We start from the raw sequence: 10410 nt of genomic DNA on the forward strand, positions 1-10410 counted from the left end.
TGCCCTGTGTTCGACACTGAACTTCAAATTCTGGAGGGATAAGAACCACCTGGTGACCCGGGCACTCCCCTCCTTGGCCCGGCTCATCCACTGAAGAGGGGAATGGTCGGTCACCAGACGGAACCTTCTCCCTAACAGATAGTACCTAAGGGACTCGAGGGCCCACTTAATGGCCAGGCATTCTCTCTCTATCACGCTGTACCTGGTTTCCGCTGGGGTGAGTTTGCGACTCAGGAAGACAACAGGGTGTTCTCCCCACTGATTTCCTGAGAGAGTACTGCCCCTAGGCCCACTCCAGAGGCGTCCGTCTGAACGACAAATTCCCGTGTGAAGTCTGGTGTCACCAAAACCGGGGACCCACACAGAGCCGACTTCAAACGGGAGAACGCCTCTTCCGCCTGCTCATCCCAGCGGACCATCACAGTCTTCCTCCCCTTTAAAAGTCTTGTCAATGGGGCCGCTACTGTGGCAAAGTTGGGGATAAAGCGCCTGTAATATCCTATCATCCCTAGGAACGAACGTACTTGCTTGGTGGTAAGAGGTCTGGGCCAGCTCTTGATCGCCTCAACCTTGTCTACCTGGGGTTTGACAACTCCCCGCCCAATCACGTATCCCAGGTACCGGACCTCCTCGAACCCGATCGAACATTTTTTTGGGTTGGCCGTCAGTCCGGCTTTTCTAAGTGAATCGACTACGGCCTGTACCTTGGGCAGGTGACTCTCCCAGTCCTGGCTAAACACGATGATGTCATCCAGATATGCCGAAGCATATGGACGATGGGGCCGTAGTATGACGTCCATCAATCGCTGGAAGGTGGCTGGAGCGCCATGCAGGCCAAAGGGCAAAACTTGGTACTGAAATAACCCCTCGGAGGTGACAAAGGCAGTCTTCTCCTTTGCCGCCTCCGTGAGAGGCACCTGCCAATATCCTTTTGTGAGGTCGAGGACCGAGAAATAGCGAGCTTTCCCTAGCCGTTCTATGAGCTCGTCTACCCGGGGCATGGGGTAGGCATCGAATTTCGACACTTCGTTGAGCTTTCTAAAGTTATTGCAGAAGCGCAGAGTACCGTCAGGTTTTGGGATGAGGACTATGGGGCTGGCCCACTCGCTCCTTGACTCCTCAATCACCCCTAACCTCAACATCGACCTTACTTCTTCTGAAATGGCCTGTCGCCGGGCCTCCGGTACACGATACGGCTTTAACCGTACCCTGACGTGGGGCTCGGTGACGATGTCATGTCGGACTACCGAAGTTCGACCAGGAAGCTCAGAGAACACGTACCTATTTCGACTCACCAACTCTTTGGCTTCCTGAGCTTGTTTGGTAAACAGACCACCCGCTATCTTTACCGTGGAGGTGCCCTCCGGGACCTCGGGTGGAGCTGGGATCTTCCCCGCAGACAAGACAGTGCTTGGGCCGTCCCCAATGAGACACTCCCTATCTCTCCACGATTTCAGTAAATTTACATGATATACCTGTTCTGGCTTCCGCCGGCCTGGCTGGGATATCTTGTAATTCACTGGCCCTACCTTCTCTTTCACCTCGTAGGGACCTTGCCACCGTGCCAAAAACTTACTGTCAATGGTGGGGACTAGCACCAGTACCCGGTCACCCGGGTTAAATGTCCGGACCTGGGCACTCCGGTTGTATACCCGGCTCTGTGCCAGTTGGGCGGCCTCCATGTGTTCCCGGACGATTGGTAGGACTGTCTCGATACGGTCCTGCATCTTTTCTATATGCTCTATAATACTCTTGTGTGGGGTGGGCTGTTGCTCCCACGCCTCTTTAGCGATGTCCAGCAACCCTCTTGGCCGTCGACCGTACAATAGCTCGAAGGGCGAGAATCCCGTAGAGGCCTGGGGCACTTCTCGCACTGCGAACAATACGTACGGCAGCAACAAGTCCCAATCCTTTCCGTCTTTGGCTACGGTTCTTTTAAGCATCGTTTTTAGGGTTTTGTTAAAGCGCTCCACTAGTCTGTCGGTTTGAGGATGGTATACGGACGTGTGTAACCGTTTAACCCCTAAAAGCTTGCAGAGCTCCCTCGTCACCTTAGACATGAAGGGTGTCCCCTGGTCGGTCAGGATCTCTTTTGGAATCCCCACTCTTGCGAACATGCCCATGAGTTCTTTAGCTATGAGCTTAGCTGAAGTATGACGTAGTGGGATCGCTTCAGGATATCTGGTGGCATAGTCTAAGACCACCAAGATATGCTGGTGCCCTCTGGCCGACTTGTTTATGGGGCCTACCAGATCCATCCCTATTCTTTCGAAGGGGACCTCAATGATGGGCATGGGTACTAGGGGACTGCGATAGTGGGGTTGGGGGCTCGTCATCTGACACACTGGACAGGATTGGCAAAACCTTTTGACCTCCTCATAAACCCCGGGCCAATAGAACCTTTGCAGAATCCGCTCTTGGGTTTTTTTTACGCCCAAGTGTCCTCCCAGCACGTGGGAGTGGGCCAAGTCCAGTACCACACGGCGGTATGACTGGGGTACCACCAGCTGCTCCACTACCTCGTGCTGCACTTTGTCCACCCTATACAGCAGGTCCTGGTTAAAAGCTAAATGGGGAAACACCGAGTCGGCCCCTGGGTGCTGAGCCACCCCATTTACCACTGTCACCCCTTCCCTCGCCCGCAATAATGTCGGATCCTGGAGCTGGGCGGTCCCGAACGTGTCACGGGATACCTCCAGGTCCGGGATGGACGGGGTTTCCACGGATTCGCCTGCCAACACCTCTAGGGGAAACCTATCGGGATGACACTCTACAGGTGATGTGGTGACCCCTACGGCTGGTATCCCCGCATCGGGATCCTCGGGCACTGGGCCAGATTGTCGTCTGTCCCTAAGGGAAGGCATATCGCTCTTCCATAGAGTCCAGAATAAAGGAAAATCCCTTCCCAGTATGGCGGCATAAGGGATTTGGCGTCCCACTCCGACGACATGCTGCACCTCTTTGCCCAACACGGACATGGTAACCCTGGCAGTGGGGTACTCCCGGCGATCCCCATGGATACAGACAATGGACAGGGTTTGCTTCTCTGGGAGTGTCTCAGACACTAAGGACTCATGCACTAGGGTTACCAGGCTCCCAGAGTCCAGCAAAGCATTAATCGGATGCCCATCGATCAAGACTTGGCACAGAGGTGGCATATCGGCGTCCGGCCAGGCATCTGCGGTACATACAGGCCGGGCAAAGAAAGAGGACCGGTGAGCGAACCCGCAGTCCATGGGTTCAGGTGTTTGAGGACAGTTCGCTGCCCTATGTCCCAGGCAGTGCCAACATTGAATCCCCGTGGTCCCTCCCCGGTCTCTCTTCCCTGGAGTAGGACTAGCCTTCCCCCCCCTTTGTGGTTGGGTCCCTTTTTCCGGATCCCTAGCCTGTGAGGGAGCCTGACGGGATTCCCGTACCTGCGTTGAGTCCCGCACCAAGTCCTGGGTCGCGACATACCTCTCGACTAGGCTTACTAACTGATCCAGGTTGCCGGGGTCTCCCTGACCAACCCAGCGCTGTATGGCCCTTGGCAGGGTCCGCACCAAACGATCGACCACCACCCGTTCCACCATCTGCGAGGGGCTCAATGTCTCAGGCTGCAGCCATTTTTTTACTAGGTGTAACAGGTCATAGGCCTGGGACCGAACAGGCCGGGACTCAGAGAGGGCCCACTGGTAGACTCGATGTGCACGCACATAGGTATTAACCCCAAGACGAGCCAACACCTCCCCCTTCAGCCTCTTATAGCTCTTGGCTTCCTCCTGACTGAGGTCGAAGTAGGCCTTTTGTGCGTCTCCCACTAAAAATGGTGCTACTACTTCGGCCCACTGTTCTGCAGGTAACCTTTCCTGTTCCGCAGTGCGTTCGAAGACCATCAGGAACGCCTCAATATCATCCTCGGGGCCCATCTTTCTTAACGCTGAGCGCACCTTATCCCGGGCAGCAGGTAGGACTGCGGTTCCCCCTGGGACGGCTTGTTGTTGTAACACACGCATGGATTCCTGCATAGTCGCCAGTTGCTGGGCCAGTAGACTATTTAACTGCCGCTGGTCTCTCAGGGCTTCCTCATGTCTCCGAGTAGCCTCCTCATTACTTTGCACCAAGTGTCTAATGGCTTCCTCCATCTTATCTGGAGCCACAAAACTTGCCGGCTTAATATATGACGTACAGTTCAAACAACACAATTTTTCGGCCTCATTGCTGTTTGCCCGCTGAAGCCACCAATTGTGGGGATCCGCTCTGGTAGGCAGTGGTAGCGAGTGCAGTATAGAGGCATCACAGACCGGTCTTAGTGTAAAACACAATGCTTTGTTTATTCACCCGGTGCATATTTGTGAAAGACAGTGCAGTTCACAGGGAGGGTGGTCACACACAGCAAAATAATAGTTCAAACACAGCAAGTCCCTGCTGCAGGCTGCTTGAGGCCTGTTTCAGTCACATAAAGCAAAGTCTATTTAAAGCCAGGAGTAATGTCACCTTTTCTCCTTGGGGAAGTAAGTCCATGGGTCCGGCTCCTAGCCACAGGACATGGATCCCTCCTGGATTCAGCTGCGGGTCCCTGCACACTCCTTTACAGGCCTCAGCACGCAGCCCAGCTCACCTCCACTCCTCACTCTCACAGCCAGAGAACACAGAAGCTCCACACTGTGAACCACACCCTTGTTGCTGGTCAGGTTTTAACCCTTCCCTGCAAAACCTGGCCTGGACCGTGGGGAGACAGGCACCCGCCCGCATATCTGCCTGCTCCCAATAAGAGCCGGCCCGGATCCGTTGTTAACAGCGTAACCGCTGCAAAATGCACTTTTCCGGCTCTTACTCCAGCGGGGCCAGGACCCCCGCTGGCACGTACCTCCCGTTTACCACCACCCCAGGTACTCTCCTACAGTAGTGATTTGCCCTGGATTGTAACGGGGGCCGTGAAACCCAAGGGATCATAAAGACTGTTTATGGCAGACAGGACACCTCTACGGGTAAAGGGCTTCTCTTCCTGGCTGACTTGGAAGGTGAACGTGTCTGATTTTAGATCCCAGAGGAGACCAAGGCTACGTTGTATAGGACGGGAGTCAGTCCCTAAGTCTAAGCTCTGTAGGTCGTTTGAGTGGTCTTGAGAGGGAAATGCTTCTATCAGCTGCTTACTATTGGAGGCTAATTTGTGGAGTCTCAGGTTTGAGCATGCAAGCATTTCTTGAGCTCTCTTAAGGAGACTTACTGCGCCCTCAACAGTGGGTAGTGATTTTAGACAGTCATCTACATAAAAGTCTCTTTCTACGAATTGTCTGACGTCTGACCCATATTCTAGTTCGCCTTCCTGAGCAGAGTGTCTGAGACCATAAGTTGCAACTGCAGGGGAGGGGCTGTTACCAAAGATATGTACCCGCATGCGGTACTCCGCGATATCTTTTGTGGGGTCATTATCAATAAACCAAAGAAATCTTAAGAAGTTTCTATGTTCCTCTTTAACGAGAAAGCAATGAAACATCTGCTGAATGTCCGCCATGAAGGCAACAGAGTCTTTACGAAAACGAAGCAGTACTCCTAGGAGCTTGTTGTTAAGATCTGGACCTGAGAGCAGGACGTCGTTTAGGGAGACGCCTTCATATTTAGCACTAGAGTCAAACACTACTCTAATTTGACCTGGTTTCTTTGGGTGGTAAACCCCAAATATGGGTAAATACCAACATTCTTCTGAGTTTTTAAGGGTGGGAGCTACCTCAGCATGACCATTCTCAAATATTTTCCTCATGAAAGTAAAGAAGTGATCTTTCATTTCTGGCTTCTTGTGGAAGCTACGTCTTAGAGAAACAAAACGTCTGTAGACTTGCTCTCTGTTGTTAGGCAAACGTTGTCTTTGAGGCCTGAAGGGAAGGGGTGCGACCCAACTATTTGTTTCATCCTTAGTGATTTCCTTTTGCATGGTTTCTAAAAACAATCTGTCTTCGTGGGACATTGCTACCTGATTGTCCTCCTTGGTCCTTTGGAACACTGAGCAACCTAAGTGGTCTTCGTCACTGTCACAAGCTATGTCGTGGTCTACAGAGTCTATGAAAGAACAAGGTAGTTGAGTACTATGTGGCAGTTCCTTTATGAGGAAGTTGTTTTTACATGGTTGGAAAATAGAGGGACGTCCATTATCTAATGTGCTTGTGAGCATGCTATTAATGGAGGTTGGTTTGTGTATGCTTCCTAAGCAGACATCTCCTACTATGACCCATCCTAGGTCATGCCTTTGGGCATAAGGAGCATGATGTGGGCCATTAATCTGTTCTCTAGTTTTATGAACTTGTAAGATATCTCTCCCTAGGAGTAGGATTATCTGAGCGTTAGGATCGAGTTTTGGTAAGAGATGGGCTATACGCTGTAAATGGGGGTGATGTATGGCTACCTCTGGTGTAGGGATCTCGTGTCAATTATCAGGGATTTGGTTACATTCAGTAATAGTTGGTAAGGAAAGACACGTTTTACCATCTATGGATTCAATTAGGTAGCCACTAGCTCTCCTCCCAGCTGTTTCTACAGTACCCGCACAAGTCTTTAGAGAATAAGGAGTGTTGGGCCCTTTGATGTTGAAAATGTCAAAGAAAGTAGATTTGGCTAGGGACGCATTACTTTGGTCATCTAGGATGGTGTAAACATTGATGGCTTTGTCTCTGCAGCCCTTTGGGTATACTTTTGTAAGGCAGATTTTTGAGCAGGACCTGCTGCCTATGAGTCCTTTACAGACTTCAGTGCATTGTGAAGTAACTGCTGGTGGGTTAGCTTCAGAGTTACTTTCCTCCCCGCCATGCTCTCTGGCACCGTTACTCTGTGATGAGGTCCATGGGAAAGGCCCAGGATGTAAGGCCGTGTTGTGATCTGAGTTGTTGCATTCAGTGCATTTTACACTAACCTGACAGTCTTTGGCAATATGTGATGTTGATGAGCAGCACTTGTAGCAAATGCGGTTCTCCTTGAGGAAGGCTTTGCGATCTCTTATGGACATTTCTCTAAAGGCTCTGCACTTCAGAAGAGGGTGAGGCTTCTTGTGTAGAGGGCACTGCTTACCAGGATCTTTGACTGTTTCGTGGCTGGCGGAGCTGTAATGCCTGTAAGAATCTGCAGGTGAAATGTTAGTTTTGTGCACTGCCACTGATCCTTTGTGTGGTCTGTGGTCATAGGGAGTGGCACAAGACTGTGATAGATCAAAGCTAGGGTCATTACGAATATTAGCTTCTAGCCTTACAAAGTCAACAAACACACTGAAGGGAGGGAATGGCACATTGTGGATATGTTTGTACCTTGACCCGTGGGAGACCCATTTCTCCTGCAGGTTGTGGGGAAGCTTTAATACAATGGGCTTGACACCTCTGGCAGTGTCGAGGAAAGCAAGCCCAGGTAAATCCCCTTCAGCTTTGGCAACCTGTAATTCCATCAGTAGGTCACTTAAATCCCTAAGTTTCTGGAACCCTTTGCTAGATATTTTAGGGAATTCGTCAATTCTTTTAAACAACGCGTCCTCTATGACCTCTGCAGAACCATAACATTCATCAAGTCTATCCCAGATCATTTTTAGGCCAATCTCTGGGTAGTTTATATTAATATCCCTGATTCTCTTGGCATGTTCTACAGAGTCTTTTCCAAGCCGATCTACAAGGAAGTCTATCTCCTCACTGTGTGACAGACCCAAGTCTTTTGTAATGTTATAAAAGGAGGCCCGCCATGCTCTATAGTTTTCAGGGCGATCACTGAACTTCGCCAGTCCCTTTGTAACTAGCTCACGTTTAGTAAAGAACCTGGCAAAGTCTATTGTGCTCTGGTTACTACTAAGGTTGGTTGGAGGTGGAAAGTCACAGTGAGAGTGTGGTGGGCGATCATACCTGTATGGAGTCTCTGACTTAGGCCAGCCCATATCATACCGTCTTGTGGGATAAGGTGGCTCTGCAGGCTGGACTGGAAGCTGGCTTCCTTGGTGTGCAGGGAAGTTAGCTGGAGTTTTGTCACGTGGCTCTGGGCTCTCTTGTTTGTAAGACTGGGTTCCGAGCGTGACTCTTTCTTTTGGACGGTATGATTCTTTTGTGGCATAGGTGACGTCTTCGGTTCCTGGGAATGGATCAGCATTGCTGTTTGGTCTAGAGTGTTGACGGACGTACTCTGAAGTGCGTTGTACGGGATCTTGCTGGCCGAGTTCTTGGCTAAGCACGCTGTGGTGACTTCCGGTTTTCTTGTATTCCATTGCTTCCAAGAACTCTGCTTCAGCTATGGCGGCTGCCGTTTCTTTCTCTACGGCGAGTTTCTCTAGCTTTGCATCTAAGAGGACCTTCTGCATGTCTATTGAAGCCTCTAGCTGTGCCTTTTCTTCTTTTATCTTCATTTCTTGTTCGGCAAAGGCTGCTTTGACCTTCGCGGCTTCTGCTTTTGCGCGGGCAATGGCAGCCGCATTGCTAATGGAAGACGACTTAGTGGAACCATCCTTCCTTGATCTTGTCTTGTAGCTTGATACTGTGCTACGCGACATGGTGTTGGTGAAGACACTTAACTGCGTGGAGACTACTGTGCTGTGGAATGCCGGTCGCTGTGCTTAGAGAGCAGGTCACAGTATGCAATCTAATGTGTCTACATTGCTTGAAGCGGCTATCCCCTTGCAGCACTGGACTGTATAGAAGTCGCTGTGGTGTCCGTTTGCAGATATTGCGTGGACCGTAACAGACTTCTGTGTAGTCAGGTGCGTCTCTCTCGCTATAAGTCGTCGTTTACTGTCCTGTTCTCACAACATGTACCCCCGGGGTCTGTATGCAGTTCAACAGGCAGATATCACCATTCTACTAGTTAATAAGATGAGACTTGTTTCTGTAGTCTGTGGTTTTTATTAACCGGCAGTAGATAAGGTAAACTATAAGAAAATGAACACACAAGAACTGAATATACAGTACAGTGTACACAAAACTTACACAAAAACATTAATTAATCCCTTACCGACGATGCTTTAGCAAGAGACACACAATGTGCAGCTGCTCCTTCCATGAGGTGAGGAGAAAAGGAAGCAGGAGCCTGTCTCTTTCCCAGAAAGCACTGTGAGCAGGAAGTCAGGTGACCTAATGAATATGCATAACTTAACAAGGCAAAAGATGCACTTACAGATAAAGGTCACTAGATGGTGCTGAAGGCACACAAATAAACAGTATGCAATAGTGAAGACAGCACAACTACTGTACCCTGAAAGATTATCAAAATTAGGGTTATTCACTTTAGAAAAAAGACGACTGTGGGGAGATCTAATTACTTAGTATAAATATATCTTAGGGTCAGTACAGAGATCTCTCCCATTATCTATTTATCCCCAGGACTGTGACTGTGACGAGGGGACATCCTCTGCGTCTGGAGGAAAGAAGGTTTGTACACAAACATAGAAGAGGATTCTTTACGGTAAGAGCAGTGAGACTATGGAACTCTCTGCCTGAGGAGGTGGTGATGGTGAGTTCACTAAAAGAATTCAAGAGGGACCTGGATGTATTTCTGGAGTGTAATAATATTACAGGCTATAGCTACTAGAGAGGGGTCGTTGATCCAGGGAGTTATTCTGATTGGAGTCGGGAAGGAAGTGGGGAAAATTGGCTTCTACCTCACAGGGGTTTTTTGCCTTCCTCTGGATCAACTTTGCAGGATGACAGGCCGAACTGGATGGACAAATGTCTTTTTTCGGCTTTATGTACTACGTTACTATGTAATTAACCCAATAGGGTTCTGGTTGGTTGTAATATCCAGGGCAACTGCAGAAGGTCGGGGTGAGGGCTCATGCACACGGACGTTGTGCGGCCGTTCTGTGCGTTGGAGACCGCAATTTGTGGTCCCCAATGCACGGGCAACGTCCGTGTGGCGGCCGGGACGGATCAAGACCCATTCAACTTGAATGGGTCCGTGATCCGTCAGCACTGCAAAAAAAATTGTGCTTCTGTGGGGTTCCGTGCCTCCGTTCCGCACCGCAGCTCCGGATTGCAGACCAATTCAAGTGAATGGGTCCGCATCCGTGATGTGGGGAGCACACAGCCGGTGCCCGCATATTGTGGACCCGCTGTTTGCGGGCCGCAATACGGCCACGGTCGGGCAACGGCCGTGTGCATGAGGCCTGAGAGAGTTGTGGAGCGGTCGGTGGGACAGTCTGGATGACCACTGTCTGGGTTCCTTAGTACTAGAGTGGTGGGCAGGATCTGGTCCTGGGTAAGGCTATGATCTGTAATATATATATATATATATATATATATAAAAACCAAAAAATAAACTGCAGCACTAGACCAATTAAACTCGGGTGCAAATCCTCAAAACCGCATGCTCAGCAGTCAGTATAAGGCCTCATGCACACGACCGTTTTTTTTTACGGTCCGCAAAACGGATTTCCGTTGTTCCGTGACCGTTTTTTCTTCCGTGGGTCTTCCTTGA

Source organism: Bufo bufo, chromosome 1 (assembly GCF_905171765.1).
Source record: "Bufo bufo chromosome 1, aBufBuf1.1, whole genome shotgun sequence".
Classification (NCBI taxonomy): Eukaryota; Metazoa; Chordata; class Amphibia; order Anura; family Bufonidae; genus Bufo; species Bufo bufo.